The 17,283-nt window shown below is 45.9% G+C and overlaps 1 long non-coding RNA gene across 2 annotated transcripts in view; it reads left to right on the forward strand.

Moving 5' to 3' along the window:
- The window catches only part of LOC130367829 (uncharacterized), a 100,580-nt gene that overhangs the window by 60,317 nt on the left and 22,980 nt on the right, over window positions 1–17,283 (forward strand). For both annotated transcript variants that reach the window (XR_008892197.1, XR_008892196.1), the window contains one exon: window positions 16,649–16,813. This is a non-coding gene — a long non-coding RNA (uncharacterized LOC130367829). The remainder of the gene's footprint in view (window positions 1–16,648; window positions 16,814–17,283) is intronic.

Consider the following 17,283-nt stretch of genomic DNA (forward strand, 5'->3'; position numbering starts at 1 on the left):
GGGTGTCGTGCTAAGTCAAGGGGTGCGAGTGTAAAGGGGAGCACTGCCCTCTGCCTCCCAGCTAGATACGGGTCAGGCTGACCCGGGGGAGTACTAATGGGGCCTGGTCCGCACACTGAGAGGGACAGGGGCCACTCGGAGCCCACCTCAGAAGCCGTTCCATCCACCTGTGGTGGACAAGGCAAGTGGCGACACTACACGGGCGGGATAAGTGGAGGCAATCCGGAGGGGTCTAGGTACATGAGGGGGCACAGTGCTGGGGGGGGGGCAGGCACATTCTTTGCACAGGGGCCCTCTGCTGTCTGTGTCTGCCCCTGGCTGGTCGGTAATGTAACTGTGCGGGAAAACCTTGGGAATAGCGACCACAATATAGTTACTTTTGACTTAAAATGTAGAAAATAAAGACAGGCGGGGAAGGCAAAACCATATAACTTTAAAAAGGCAAACTTCCCTGGGCTGAGAGCTGCACTACAGGACATAGACTGGGGGGAGGTGTTGTCAAATACTGATACAGAAGGTAAATGGGACATCTTTAAATAAACTCTAAATAACTATACAGCTAAATATTTACCAAAGGGGAACAAATATAAACGATTAAAACTAAATCCTACATGGCTGACAAATGATATTAAAGAGCAATAAACAACAAAAAAATAGCCTTCAAAAAATTCAAATCTGATGGGTCAGCTATAACATTTAAACAGTACAAGGAGCTTAATAAAATCTGTAAAAATGTAATAAAAACAGCAAAAATTCAAAACCAGAGACAGGTGGCCAAAGAAAGCAAAACTAATCCTAAATATTTTTTTAGATATATAAATGCAAAAAAACCAAGGACAGAGCATGTAGGACCCCTTAATAATGATAATGGGGAGGTTGTCACAGGCGATCAAGAGAAGGCGGAGCTACTGAATGGGTTCTTTAGTTCTGTATATACTAAGGAAGAAGGAGCTGACATTGGCCAGGTCAGTGCTGGTAACACATCATGTAATGTACTGAACTGGCTTAATGTAGAGATGGTACAAGGTAAGTTAAGTGATATAAATGTAAGCAAATCCCCAGGGCCGGATGGACTACACCCAAGAGTTCTTAGAGAGGTAAGTTCAGTAATATCTGTACCCCTGTTCATGATATTTTGAGATTCTCTGGTGTCTGGTATTGTGCCAAGGGACTGGCGCAAGGCGAATGTGGTACCAATCTTCAAGAAGGGCTCTAGGTCTTCCCCAGGAAACTATAGACAGGTAAGTTTAACGTGCATTGTGGGTAAATTGTTTGAAGGACTTATACAGGATTACATACAGGAATACATAGGGGATAATTATATTACAAGTGATAACCAGCATGGGTTTACTAAGGATAGAAGTTGTCAAACCAATCTAATTTGCTTTTATGAAGAGGTGAGTAGAAGCCTTGACAGAGGAATGGCTGTGGATATAGTGTTTCTGGATTTTGCTAAAGCATTTGATACTGTCCCTCATAGACGTCTGACAGGTAAGTTAAGGTCTTTGGGTTTGGAAATTTTAGTTTGTAACTGGATTGAACACTGGCTCATGGATCGTACCCAGAGAGTGGTGGTCAATGATTCGTACTCTGATTGGTCCCCGGTTATTAGTGGTGTACCCCAAGGTTCAGTACTGGGCCCGCTGCTGTTTAATTTATTTATCAATGATATAGAGGATGGTATTAACAGCTCTGTTTCTATTTTTGCAGATGACACCAAGCTTTGTAGCACGGTACAGTCTATAGAGGATGTGTATAAGTTACAAGATGACTTGGATAGACTAAGTGTCTGGGCCTCCACTTGGCAAATGAGGTTCAATGTGGATAAATGTAAAGCTATGCATCTGGGTGCTAATAACCTGCATGCATCGTATGTCTTAGGGGGGATTAAACTGTCAGAGTCACTGGTAGAGAAGGATCTGGGTGTACTTGTAGATCACAGACTACAGAATAGCATGCAATGTCAGGCTGCTGCTTCCAAAGCTGGCAGGATATTGTCATGTATCAAAAGAGGCATGGACTCGAGGGGCAGGGACATAATACTCCCCCTTTATAAAGCATTGGTACGGCCTCACCTGGAGTATGCTGTTCAGTTTTGGGCACCTGTCCATAAAAGGGACACTGCGGAGTTGGAAAGGGTGCAGAGACGCGCGACTAAACTAATATGGGGCATGGAACATCTTAGCTATGAGGAGCGATTAAAGGAGTTACAATTGTTTAGTCTTGAGAAGAGACGTTTAAGGGGGGATATGATAAACGTATATAAGTATATTAATGGCCCATACAAAAAATATGGAGAAAAACTGTTCCAGGTTAAACCCCCCCAAAGGACGAGGGGGCACTCCCTCCGTCTGGAGAAGAAAAAGTTTAGTCTCAAGGGGCGACACGCCTTCTTTACCATGAGGACTGTGAATTTATGGAACGGTCTACCTCAGGAACTGGTCACAGCAGGAACAATTAACAGCTTTAAAACAGGATTAGATACATTCATGGAACAAAATAACATTAATGCTTATGAAGAAATATAAAATCCCATCCCTTCCCCAATATCACTGTGCAGTGGTCTAAAAACTGTAGCTCTCCAGATGTTGCAAAACTGCAATTCCCAGCATGCCCAGAAAGCAAACAGCTGTCTCGGCATGCTGGGAATTGTAGTTGGGTACCTCCAGCTGTTGCATAACTACATCTCCCAGCATGCCCTTCGGTGATTAGTACATGCTGGGAGTTGTAGTTTTGCAACAGCTGGAGGCACACTGGTTGGAAAATACTGAGTTAGGTAACAGAACCTAACTGAAGGTTTTCCAACCAGTGTGCCTCCAGCTGTTGCAAAAGTACAACTACCAGCATGCACGGTCTGTCAGTACATGCTGGGAGTTGTAGTTTTGAAACAGCTGGAGGATTGCCCCCCCCCCCCATGTGAATGTACAGGGTACATTCACGCGGACAGGTTTACAGTAAATTTCCTGCTTCAAGTTTGGGCTGCGGCAAATTTTTCGCAGCAGCGCAAACTCCTAGCGGGAAATTCATCATAACACGCCAGTGTGAATGTACCCTAAAAACACTACACTACACTTGCACATAATAGAGGGTAAAACACTACATATACACCCCCTTACACTGTCCCCCCCCCCAATAAAAAATTAAAAACGTCTTGTACGGCAGGGTTTCCAAAACGGAGCCTCCAGCTGTTGCAAAACAACAGCTCCCAGCATTTCTGGACAGCCACTGACTGTCCAGGCATGCTGGGAGTTTAGCAACAGCTGGAGGCACCCTGTTTGGGAATCACTGGCGTAGAATACCCCTATGTCCACCCCTGTGCAATCCCTAATTTAGTTCTTAAATGCGCATGGCGCTCTTTCACTTCGGAGCCCTGTCGTATTTCAAGGATACAGTTTAGGGCCACATATGGGGTATCTCTGTACTCGGGAGAAATTGCACTACAAATTTTTGGGGGCTTTTTTTCCTTTTACCGCTTGTGAAAAGGAAAAGTTGGGGGCTACACCAGCCTGTTAGTGTAAAAAAATAAAAAAAATTTACACTAACATGCTGGTGTTGCCCCATACTTTTTATTTCCACAAGCGGTAAAAGGAAAAAAAGACCCCCAAAATTTGTAACACAATTTCTCCTGAGTACAGAAATACCCCAGATGTGAGCGTAAAATGCTCTGCGGGCTCACAACAAGGCTCAGGAATGAGAGCGCACCATGTACATTTGAGGCCTAAATTGGTGATTTGCACAGGGGTGGCTGATTGTACAGCGGTTCTGACAAACGCAAAAAAAAAAAAAATACCCACATGTGACCCCATTTTGGAAACTACACCCCTCACCGAACGTGACAAGGGGTATAATGAGCCTGAACACCCCACAGGTGTTTGACGAATTTTCATTAAAGTTGGATGGGAAAATGAAAAAATATATATTTTTTCACTAAAATGCTGGTGTTACCCTAAATTTTTCATTTTCACAAGGGAAAATAGGAAAAAAGCTTGCCCCAAAATTTGTAATTCCATTTCTTCTGAGTAAGAACATACCCCATATGTGAATTTAAAGTGCTCTGCGGGCGAACTACAATGCTCAGAAGAGAAGGAGCGCCATTGGGATTTTGCAGAGAAAATTTGTCCGGAATTGAAGGCCACATGTGTTTACAAAGCCCCCATAGTGCCAGAACAATGGACCCCCGACACATGTGACCCCATTTTGGAAACTACACCCCTCACGTAATGTAATAAGGGGTACATTGAAAATTTACGCCCCACAGGTGTCTGACAGATTTTTGGAACAGTGGTCCGTAAAAATGAAAAATTAATTTTTTCATTTGCACAGCCCACTGTTCCAAAGATCTGTGGGGTGTAAATACTCACTGCACCCCTTATTAAATTTTGTGAGGGGTGTAGTTTCCAAAATGGGGTCACATGTGGGGGGGTCCACTGTTCTGGCACCACGGGGGGCTTTGTAAACGTACATGGCCCTGACCATTCCAAACTAATTCTCTTTCCAAAACCTCAATGGCGCTCCTCCTCTTCTGAGCATTGTAGTTCGCCAGAACTTTCACAAAAAGAAAGCCGTTCTCTGCGGAATCTTGGTCATTAGATCGGTCAGCCTGGTCCCAGCCGGAGTGGTTGTGGTGCAAAACTGTGCAGCTAGGAAAAAACCACCAGTAAGTGTCCGCTGCATTTACCAGCACAGAAAGCCATATATGCCAGCGGAAAGCCGCCACATAAATGCTGCACATGCTGTATGCCGCAACTATGCAAAATATATCTAGCACAGCCTGCAGCCTGTTCACACCTATTGTGAAAACATTCATTTCAGCTGGGATTACACTTGGCGTGTTTGTCATAAAAAACACCATGCTCGCTACGGGCACATGTTAGGTTGGAATCAATAGGGTAATATGAAACACCAGACACTAATGGGGGTTTCTTCAACCTTTTATGGTGTTTTTAGGCTATCAAATCTTTGGGATGCCGAGAGCATGTTTTTTTTTTTTTTTTTTGGGGGGGGGGGGGGTATTTTCTCACTATTTTTATATTTTTTTTCCAAAATATCTTTTTATTATCATTAAGTATCATATACAACAATGACAACAGGGCAATAGAAGAAACATCTCGTCAGTATGAACAAGTACTTACAACATTGTAAATCACGAAACATAGTCACAGGTGTCAACATCGTCCCACGACATCCGGAATGAGCTCCCACAGTAAATACAATCAAGCTGAAACTACACAGGTCTGAGGTAATAGACAGGCATGAGAAACAGTCGTTATCTAAGTGAGAAATAACCTCTGAAGTCCAACGGAGCTAGCTGGAGCGACACCTACTCGTAGTCATGAGACCAAGCGTGAGTCGGCCTGAGACTAAGAAGGTGGTAGGGGTTTTGAGGAGGAGAGGGGAACGGAGGGAGAAGGAGGAAGGGAGGGAAAAGGGGTGGGAAGGGAGGGAAGAAAAAAAAAAAACGGGGAGCATAAGGGACATGGGAAAGGAGAGGAGGAGAAAAAGAAAGGGCAGGCAAGTCAAAGAGTGAATCAAGTGTGCGGAGATAGAAAGGAGGGAGGGAAGAATAGAAAAGAAAGACAAGAGAAGAGAGTGGCTAGGACCACAGACTGAAGGCGGCATATAGTGAGGTTCTCTTGTGGTGCACATACCTGTCCGGGTCAGTCCCCAATCGTCGATCAATCATCCCCTCGAGTCATCCAAGTGCCGGGTTCTGAAATCGGGCGAGGACACAAAGGCCAGCCAGGGGGCCCAAACCTCATGAAATTTGGTGCATTGGCGTCTGGAGTCCGCCAGCAGCTCCTCCATTCTACAGATTCGCTTTCGGTTACCGGCTCTACCGTAGGGACGGGCTGCACCTCAATGGGGAGGGTGCAGCTTTGCTTGGGGAGAAGATGGCTAGAAGGGTGGAGGAGTGTTTAAACTAGGGACTTGGGGGGAGGGAACCTACAGCAAAGAGGGGGAAGATAGTGTAGATAGAGAGGTGGGAATTATAAATGTACCTGGGGGTGGAGCGGAGGGAGGGGTTAGAATAGTTAATAGGAATAAGCTTCATAGGAAAATAAAACTTACACCCTTGAATCCCATTAACCCCAATAACATAAAGGATGGAAATGTAAAGTGTATGTTCACAAATGCCAGAAGCCTAGCAAATAAAATGGGGGAGCTTGAGGCCTTGATACTGGAGGAACATATTGATATAGTTGGGGTCACTGAGACATGGCTGGACTCCTCGCATGACTGGGCTGTCAATCTGCAGGGGTTTACATTGTTTCGCAAGGATAGAATGAACAGAAAAGGTGGTGGAGTCTGTCTGTATGTAAGAAGTGGTATGAAAGTCAGTGTGAACGATGCCATAGTGTGTGATGATTCTGAGGATGTGGAATCACTGTGGGTAGAATTACAAAAGGAGGGAAATACTGAAAAAATAATATTTGGGGTAATCTACAGACCCCCTAATATCACTGAAGAGATAGAAGTTCAGCTTCATAAACAAATAGAGAGGGCCGCCCGGGCAGGTACAGTGGTAATAATGGGAGATTTTAACTATCCAGATATAGATTGGGGTCCGGGGTTGGCTAAAACTACAAAGGGGCGACAATTCCTAAATTTATTGCAGGATAATTTTATGGGCCAGTTTGTGGAGGACCCAACAAGAAGTGATGCCTTGTTGGATCTGATCATTTCCAACAACGCAGAGCTGGTTGGTAATGTAACTGTGCGGGAAAACCTTGGGAATAGCGGCCACAATATAGTTACTTTTGACTTAAAATGTAGAAAACAAAGACAGGCGGGGAAGGCAAAAACATATAACTTTAAAAAGGCAAATTTCCCTGGGCTGAGATCTGCACTACAGGACATAGACTGGGGGGAGGTGTTCTCAAATACTGATACAGAAGGTAAATGGGACATCTTTAAATCAACTCTAAATAACTATACAGCTAAATATATACCAAAGGGGAACAAATATAAACGATTACAACTAAATCCTACATGGCTGACACATGATGTTAAAAGAGCAATAAACAACAAAAAAATAGCCTTCAAAAAATACAAATCTGATGGGTCAGCTATAACATTTAAACAGTACAAGGAGCTTAATAGAATCTGTAAAAATGTAATAAAAACAGCAAAAATTCAAAATGAGAGACAGGTGGCCAAAGAAAGCAAAACTAATCCTAAATATTTTTTTAGACATATAAATGCAAAAAAACCAAGGACAGAGCATGTAGGACCCCTTAATAATGATAATGGGGAGGTTGTCACAGGCGATCAAGAGAAGGCGGAGCTACTGAATGGGTTCTTTAGTTCTGTATACACTATGGAAAAAGGAGCTGACATTGGCCAGGTCAGTGCTGGTAACACATCATGTAATGTACTGAACTGGCTTAATGTAGAGATGGTACAAGGTAAGTTAAGTGATATAAATGTAAGCAAATCCCCAGGACCGGATGGACTACACCCAAGAGTTCTTAGAGAGGTAAGTTCAGTAATATCTGTACCCCTGTTCATGATATTTAGAGATTCTCTGGTCTTCCCCAGGAAACTATAGACCGGTAAGTTTAACGTGCATTGTGGGTAAATTGTTTGAAGGACTTATAGGGGATTACATACAGGAATACATAGGGGATAATTGTATTATAAGTGATAACCAGCATGGGTTTACTAAGGATAGAAGTTGTCAAACCAATCTAATTTGCTTTTATGAAGAGGTGAGTAGAAGCCTTGACAGAGGAATGGCTGTGGATATAGTGTTTCTGGATTTTGCTAAAGCATTTGATAGTGTCCCTCATAGACGTCTGACAGGTAAGTTAAGGTCTTTGGGTTTGGAAATTTTAGTTTGTAACTGGATTGAACACTGGCTCATGGATCGTACCCAGAGAGTGGTGGTCAATGATTCGTACTCTGATTGGTCCCCGGTTATTAGTGGTGTACCCCAAGGTTCTGTACTGGGCCCGCTGTTGTTTAATTTATTTATTAATGATATAGAGGATGGTATTAACAGCTCTGTTTCTATCTTTGCAGATGACACCAAGCTTTGTAGCACAGTACAGTCTATAGAGGATGTGCATAAGTTACAAGATGACTTGGATAGACTAAGTGTCTGGGCATCCACTTGGCAAATGAGGTTCAATGTGGATAAATGTAAAGTTATGCATCTGGGTACTAATAACCTGCATGCATCGTATGTCTTAGGGGGGATTAAACTGGCAGAGTCACTGGTAGAGAAGGATCTGGGTGTACTTGTAGATCACAGACTACAGAATAGCATGCAATGTCAGGCTGCTGCTTCCAAAGCCGGCAGGATATTGTCATGTATCAAAAGAGGCATGGACTCAAGGGACAGGGACATAATACTCCCCCTTTATAAATCATTGGTACGGCCTTACCTGGAATATGCTGTTCAGTTTTGGGCACCTGTCCATAAAAGGGACACTGCGGAGTTGGAAAGGGTGCAGAGACGCGCGACTAAACTAATATGGGGAATGGAACATCTTAGCTATGAGGAGCGATTAAAGGAGTTACAATTGTTTAGTCTTGAGAAGAGACGTTTAAGGTGGGATATGATAAACGTATATAAGTATATTAATGGCCCATACAAAAAATATGGAGAAAAACTGTTCCAGGTTAAACCCCCCCAAAGGACGAGGGGGCACTCCCTCCGTCTGGAGAAGAAAAAGTTTAGTCTCAAGGGGCGACACGCCTTCTTTACCATGAGAACTGTGAACTTATGGAACAGTCTACCTCAGGAACTGGTCACAGCAGGAACAATTAACAGCTTTAAAACAGGATTAGATACATTCCTAGAACAAAATAAGATTAATGCTTATGAAGAAATATAAAATCTCATCCCTTCCCCAATATCGCGCCACACCCCAACCCCTTAATTCCCTGGTTGAACTTGATGGACATATGTCTTTTTTCGACCGTACTAACTATGTAACTATGTAACTATGAAATGTGTTAGTTTGGAGGTAAGTTTGGGTGTGTCTCGCGGCAGGATCGAGAGTAGTATGACAGCCGGTTCCCTTGGGAGGGTTAGAGAGGTGAATGTGCGGATTCTGTCTAGGACGGAGGCCCAAAAATCATCAAGCATAGAGCTGGACAGCCATATATGCGTCATAGTTCCTCCCCGATGTCCACATCTCCAGCAAGAATCCGAGACAGATGGGTAAATACGGGAGAGAAGAGCAGGAACTCTATACCAGCAGGATATTATTTTATAATTAGTCTCGTGTATCCTGCAGGAGATGGAAGATCTATGACAGAGGGTCAATGCATGCACCAATCAGCATCCGAGAGCACACCGCCAATTTCCCTCTCCCATGCCGTACGGAAAGGCAAAGTAGTGGAGGAGCCTGTGCGTTAGAGCAGTGAATATACTACGCTCACAGCATGGGGAACAGTGTTGGAGGTGGCGCATAAGCTTTCAAAGGTAGTGAGCTGTCTATGCAGATTGAGGGAGGTTTTGTTGGAGCTGTAGAAGTGTCGTAACTGGTTGTACTGGAAGGAGTGTAGAATAGAGTGGGGAGCATCGCCTAAGATGTCCGGGAGAGATTTCAGACTATCCTGCGATAGGACAGAGGAGAGAGTGGTACCCTCCAATCTATGAAAAGATCGAAATGATGTGGAGGAAAGGGCCGGGGGGAAGGCGGGGTTCCCAAAGATGGGCGTTAGTGGTCCGTCTGGTGTTATCAGGGAGTGGCTACCCAAATACGCCGAGTACGTTTTAGCTATGGAGTCCATCACTGGAGGTAAGGTGAAAGCGGAGCGGAGGATAGAGTAGATTAGAGCGCCCCTCAATTCTGACCCACAGCTTATTAGAAGTGTCCTGGAAGCTGTCCAGTACATGGACTAGAACGGCCGCCAGATAGTACGATAGGCAGTCTGGGAACGCCAGTCCCTCATCAGTTTTGCATCTGTATAGTAGTTTCCTAGCAATACGAGGCCTCTTGCGTACCCACACAAAACCCGACTGGAGCGCAGAGAGTTCCCTGAAAAAAGAGCGAGGCAAGTGCGTCGGAACCCCAGCAAACAAGTAGAGGAGTCGAGGTAGCACGTTCATCTTAAAGATATTTATCCGCCCCAGCCAGGAAAAGTCCCTGCGCTCCCACCTGGTTAGGTCATTACGCAGCGTCTGCAGCAGAGGGGGGAAATTGACCTTGAAGGTGTCTGCAAGGTTAGAAGGGACATGCATGCCCAGGTATTTTAAAGCTATTGATTGCCATTTAAACAGGTACAGAGATTTGAGTAGGGACACCTCATGTGAAGAGAGGGTAATATTCAGAGCCTCGCTTTTGGCCAAGTTTAACTTATAATTGCTATAATTTGAGAATAGGTCTATAGAGGCCATTAGGGAGGGCAAGGATGTCAGGGGGGAAGAAATGTACGAGAGGACATCATCCGCAAATGCCGAGCATTTGCAATGGTCATGAGACAGCGGTAACCCCCTGATGTCAGGATTGTTGCGGATCGCGTTAAGCAAGTGTTCCATACATAGAACATACAAAAGGGGTGAGAGGGGGCACCCCTGTCTAGTACCATTGCAAATCTCAAACGGCGCGGATAGTTGACCATTGACACGTATCTGTGCAAAGGGGTGTCTATATAGGGCCATGATACGTTGTCTCGCTACAGGACCCAGACCAATTTGAGTAAGGGTGGCAGACATGAAGTCCCAGTCCATCCGGTCAAATGCCTTTTCAGCATCTAAGGACAGCAGTAACAACGGCAGGCGTTGATTTTGAGCATGATGAATCGTGGAGAAGGCACGAAGCGTGTTATCTCTTGCTTCCCTACCCCGGATGAAGCCAACCTGATCCGGATGGACTAGGGAATCCATGTGGCCAGACAACCTGTTAGCTATTAATTTTGCGAACAGTTTAGCGTCTGAGTTTATCAGGGAAATGGGTCTATAGCTTTGGCACAAAAGGGGGTCCTTTCCCTCCTTGGGGATCACTGTGATGAAGGCTCTCAGGAAGGATTGTGGTATGTCGGTGGAGTCTGAGATGTCGTTAAATGCAGATAGGATCGGAGAAGTCAGTTCACTTCTGAGTACCTTATAGAATTTAGCCGTGTAGCCATCAGGCCCCGGGCTTTTGCCTGCCGGTAAGGAGGCGATAGCGAGGTCGAGTTCTTCAGCAGTGAACGGAGTCTCCATGAAGGTAAGAACGTCAGGGGAGAGTTGGGGGAGTGCCGTGTCGGAGATATAGTGCGCCAAGGAGGGAAAAGCGGTGTCATTAGGAGATCGTAGACCCAGGGGCTTGGGTAGATTATAGAGGGTAGTGTAGTAGCTATGAAACGCCTCCAGGATGCTCAGGGTTAGGTGAGTAACTGAGCCAGATCCAGTACGGATGGCAGGGATATATAGAGAAGACTTCTTCTCACGTAAGGCATTAGCCAGGAGGCGTCCCGACCTATCACCCCACTCATAGAACAATTTACCAGTGATCTGTTTGTAGTGACGGTGTTTAGCATTTAACAGGGACAGAAGCTCCTGATGAACCCCAATCAGATCCCTGTATACAGTGTCTTGCTGCGTCTGCTTATGTTGTGTTTCAAGCGCCGATAGTTTCAAGAGCAGCGCAGAGAGTTTCTCCGAGGCCGCCCTTTTAAGCCTCGCCCCATGCCTCACTAGGATGCCCCTGAGGACACACTTGAGTGCCTCCCATTTAATCAGTGGAGAAGAGGTGTCATGTAAGTGATCCCTGTGAAAGTTTGAGATCGTCTGTTTGAGATCTAGCAGACATAATTCATCTAGGAGTAGGGACTCATTAAGCCTCCAGGAGGCATGGGGTTTGGTAAAGGAGGGCAACGAGAAGGAGCAGGTGACAGGGGCGTGGTCAGAGACAGTCATTATCCCTATCGCAGCTGAATGAAATGCAGGGAGAAGGGAATGAGAGCAAAAGACATAGTCAATCCTACTGTATGAATTCCTGGGGTGGGAGTAGAAAGTATAGTCTCTATCCTGTGGGCGCAGCGTTCTCCAGACATCTAGCAATTGTAGGGAGTGGAGTTTCTGTCTCAGGGCTCTCAGACGACTATGTGATATGTAGGAATGGCCCGAGGAGGTGTCCACTGAGGGGAAAAGGGGGAGATTAAAGTCCCCACATAGTATCACAGGCCCAGTTGCAAACCGAGCCAGGGCATCCAAGGTATTAATCAGAAATGGAACCTGGTCGCGGTTCGGGGCATATATCGACGCTACAGTAATAGTCCTGTCAGAGAGGGAACAATTTGCAAATATGAATCGCGCATTCGGATCTATAGAGGAGGAAAGAACTGTGAGTGGGAGTGACTTGTGAAAAAGCAGTGAGACCCCCTTCGTCCTGGATTCAGGATTTACACTATTTAACCAGGTTGGGTAATATCTATTAGTGCCTGAGGGGAGATGACCCTCTTTGAAGTGGGTTTCCTGTAGGGCCACTATATGTGTCCTCTATTTATGTAGTGCATACAGGGTCTGCGCTCTTTTCTCGGGGATGTTGAATCCCTTAACGTTAAGGGATGTGATATTAATGTCAGCCATCATATGTGTGTGGAGGGATTACAATTAACTCACCCAGGAGGAGGAGGACCGAGGGGATGATCAGTCCGGGAGGCCAGCACCACGAGATAATAGGTAGCCTGTGGGAGAGAGGGGAGACAAAGAAAAATAAGAACAGGACAGCAAGAGTTAGCAATATCCGTACAGACACGGATATACAGGGACTAAGAGGATAGGTCATAAGGACCTGAGACCTAGTCGGAACCAGCCCGACGTCTATACTATGGCGGGTAGCATGAAAGGCACACCAAAGTATGGAGTACGCAAAAACAAACACAATCAACATCATACAGAACTGAGTATGACCGTTAAATAACTAAAGGAGCCCAATCCAACCCGCAGAGTGGTGGGCGCATATGGAAAACAGGCTATGAAGTAGCTGGACGGGTAGGGAACCCGAATGAAAACTACATAACAGGAGGCAGATATTCAGGGAGGCCCCACAACACTAAGAGACCCACAGAAAAATGGGCCGAGGGGCGGTATCCACTATGTGCAATAAACAAGAAAATATAACCCAGCGACACATGTAACTGTCCAGGGGGATGAAGGTCTGGGAACCGTAGGAATCAATGCATTCGCAGTCCATACTGTAGATCCTACGATGACAATTGTAAGAAGTCCCAACTAGATCAGGCAGCATGTGTCTGTCTTGGAATCATCGGGTTCGATGACCTCCCCTGTCGCCTGGGCGAGGAGGAATGTCCAGCAGAGGAAGCGGCAGGGGGCTTCTGAGGTGGAAAAACAAACATCTGATCCCATTCCGGCAGTTGCATCGGCGGGAGCTTGAATGTGGCAAGAAACTTTGGCAAGTCAGGAGGACATCTGAGGGTGGCAGAAGTCGTCCCATGTCTAGCTGTTAGTGAAAAGGGGAATCCCCATTTGTAGACAATCTGCGCATTTTGTAGAATCTGAAGAGGCGGCTTCAGTGAGGCTCGTAGGCGCAGTGTGCGCAAGGAGAGGTCAGGGTACAGGTTGATCTGAGTCCCATTATACAATATATTCTTAAGGTGTCGCGCTTTGCGCATAATCTCATCCTTCTGGAGGAAGTGGTGCACCCTGCAGATCACGTCTCTTGGACGTTTGGGATCGGGATTTTTGGCTTTCAGAGCTCTATGAGCCCTATCCAATTCAATTGGTGAATCTGCCGGTTTCTGAACGATTTCATTGAACAGCCTCTGGAGTGTGGCAGGTAAGTCAGCGGGCAGCACAGACTCTGGCAGGATTTTTATTCTAATATTGTTCCTGCGGTTTCTGTTGTCCATATCGTCGATGTGATCCACTGTAAGGGCATTTTGGATAGTTAGGTTCGCCGTCGCCTCCTGCAATTTTTGTATCTGTAAAGACGTAGCAGATTGTTGTTCCTCGAGGCTATGCACCCTTTCCTGAAGAGATGTGACTGCAGTTTTCATGGGTTTGAGATCCTGTGTCCATGCAGAACGTAGATCTGTGGCAAGCGCCTGCATATCAGCTTTAGTCGGGAGCAGGGCCAGCAAGGCTTGTAATTCCGGGTGGTTCTTGAGGGTGTTAACCGCCGCCTCAGGCGAGGGTAAGGTGGAAGCAGGGGTGATGTATGGCCCAGCATTAGGATTGGGAGAAGCAGCAATCCTGACAGGTGCCGGGTGTTTAGCAGGTGAGCCCCCCTTAGGAGTGAGGGAACCGTCCGAGGAGGAATAGTCAGAAGTGCGCCTTCTGAGGTGGCGCAACTTTGATGGAGTTTTAAATAATTTCTTCTTCGCAGGCGGACTGTCACCCCAGAAATCAGGAACATCACTGTCTGCAGAGGAGTCTTGTGAACCCCTTTCCGAGTTAGAAGCATCAGAGTCCATTTCACCCGTCCAGTCCGTGACATCCCTGGCAGGGGGTCCCTGGACTGGGGTCAGGGAAGGCTGTCCAGGGGGGGATAAGTAGGGCTGTCCTGAGAGTGCTGAGACTGAGTAGCCCTGGGCTTAGATTTACGCTTTACTGTCTGCCATTGCTCATTAACAGCTGGGAGTTCTGGAGGAGTCAGAGGTGGGTAGTCCATTTCAGATTGCTGCGGGGTTAAGGATACACAGGGAAACCCAGGAGTGGAGGGCAGTGCAGCCTGAGCAACATTCAGTGAGAGACGAGTGATATGGTTGCCATGGGTTACCACAGAGTCCGCTGACATATCACTGGGGAGACTTCTCATGGGAGCAGCAGTATATGAGGGTTCAGGTCTGTGCCCCTGTCTCCATTCTGATGCAGGCAACACTGAGGGAGCAGGGAGCTGAGGGGACACAGGAGGGAGAAGGTGTTTCTGGTCAGCGCTGCACAGCACCATGTCACTAGACACAGGGGGGAAGGTGACAAGGCTTACTTGATGCACAGGTGGTGCAGAGGGTGCCTCCATCTGTGTCACGGCTCCCGGTGGTTGCAGAGGAGGGCTCCGTTCTCCATCTCCAGCGTGTGTGGCCGCCGCCATTACGGAAGCTGCAGGGGCTGATAGCGGGGAGGTCACGTGTCTCGGAGCCGGCAGAGCAGTGGGGGAATGGCGCGCTTCCTTCTCCGGCTGCTGGGAAGTTGGGAGCAACTTGAAGAAGCGGGTAATGCGGGTTGGGTGGTTGCCGGGACCTTTAGGAGCCTTTTTCTGTTGTTTGTGGTGCGATCTGCCTCCCATAACCGTTCCGGTCGCCTGTTTTAAAACCGGTCAGGACGGAGCTCTCACACAAAGCGTCCTCGCTCCAGCGTGCCGAGCCACACCCCCCCCCCCCACTATATTTTTTTTTTTATAGAAATTCTTCAGTCAAATGATGAAAGAATCACATGACTTGTAATGAGAAAAGCCAGAGGGAAAAAAACACCAAAGAAAAAACACTTCCAATAATAATAATAATAATAATAATAATGATGATGATGATGATGATGATGATGATGATAATAATAATACACATTGGGACAGATGTATGAAAACCTGTGCAGAGGTCAAGTGGACCAGTTGCCCATAGCAACCAATCAGATTGCTTCTTTCACTTTTCAGAGGCCTTTTTAAAAATGAAAGAAACTACCTGATTGGTTGCTATGGGCAACTGGTCCACTTTCCCTCTTCCCTGGTTTTGATAAATCTCTAAGACACCCCCCCCCCCAGTGCTTTTAGCAAAAATAACACAAAGATAGCTGAGAAAAGAAATGAGGGGGAAGATTTTGATGTTTGTTCGTTTTTTGCAAAAAAAAAAAAAAACATCAAACAAGAATTTTGTTTGTTCCTAGGCTTAGGCTGTGATTAAAAACAACATATAAATGGTGTTTTTCAAAGCCCACATTGCTTTATTACTGGTGCTTTTCCCCCCTTTCGACAGACGTCTGTCCAGCTATTGCAAAGCTACAACTCCCAGCGTGCCCTGACAGCCGAAGGCTGAGAGTTGTACTTTTGAAACAGGTGGGCAGCCACAGGGGATCGGTGTTGCAGTATGTCAATCTAGGGCCATGGTGTCTGATCTTGAACTGGCAGCAGGAGCCACGACCACTTTAAATCAATGGCTGCTGGGACGTCTGACTAGTGACATCCTTCGCTCCAGACAGCAACGTCAGGGACGTCACTCGTCAGACGTCCCGGCGGCCAGCGCTGCTCATTGAGCCTACCGGAGTAGCATTGATCTATGTAAGAAACCTATGGGCCCAGGCTGTAGGGGCCACCAAATGATATTACTTATACAGAATGTCTGGTTAGGAGAAACAAATATAACGCACCCACAGGGAGTGGCGCCATTTTAATAAAAATTGTCAAAAACCTTAGATAACAGTCATACAGAATATATTGGAAAGCTTTTTTGATTTTCAGCCAATCAGAGAGCAGCACTACTGAAATAGAACTCCCAGGAGGTAACAGCGTGTCACACATGTGATGTCATAACCATTGTCCACCAAAGAGCAGCACTGAGCAGAAATAACACTGCTCCTGTTCATTCTCCATCAGTGAGGGGCCGGTGCTGGACACTGTGTAGGGACACGGGAATGCAAAGTCATACACATGACTGTGACTGGTAAGTGTTACATTGTTGTGTCCAAAAGATCTTTAGTGCAGTTCCATGTGTATTTCTATGATAAACATGTAAATAATTTATCTTTTTTTTCTTATCTTAGATGCACTATCTCCAGGACATGGAGTAGCATTTCCGGACCTACAACAAGACGTTGGATGAAGGCATAGCCCCAGAAATAACACTGGTCCTGTTCATCAGTGAGGGGCCGGTGCTGGACACTGTGTAGGGACGCGGGAATGCAAAGTCATGCACATGACTGTGACTGGTAAGTGTTACAGTGTTTTGTCCAAAAGGTCTTTAGTGCAGTTCCATGTGTATTTCTATGATAAACATGTAAATAATCTATCTTTTTTGTCCCCTATCTTAGATGCACTATTTCCAGGACATGGAGTAGCATTTCGGGACCTACAGCAAGACGTTGGATGAAGGCACAGGCCTAGGAATCATGCACATACACAGAAACATTTGCCCAAATTATAGAGGTAACCTCCTTTAGTATGCCCAGAGGAAGGGCCATACAGTAGCCATGGATTCCCTACAGGTTTCCTCCCCTCTGGAGGTTTTTCCTGTCCTGAGTATTAGTTACTGTACGCTCTTTGTGAGTGATGGGAGGTTACAAAAAATCCCCTACACAAACATTTTAATAAATTATAAATAAAGTTCCCCTTTTTTTAAACTGTTCTTTGACTTGTTCGACTCATTTATTTATTTCTGTGTGTGAAAATAGAGTTAGCA

Source organism: Hyla sarda, chromosome 4, assembly GCF_029499605.1.
Source record: "Hyla sarda isolate aHylSar1 chromosome 4, aHylSar1.hap1, whole genome shotgun sequence".
Classification (NCBI taxonomy): Eukaryota; Metazoa; Chordata; class Amphibia; order Anura; family Hylidae; genus Hyla; species Hyla sarda.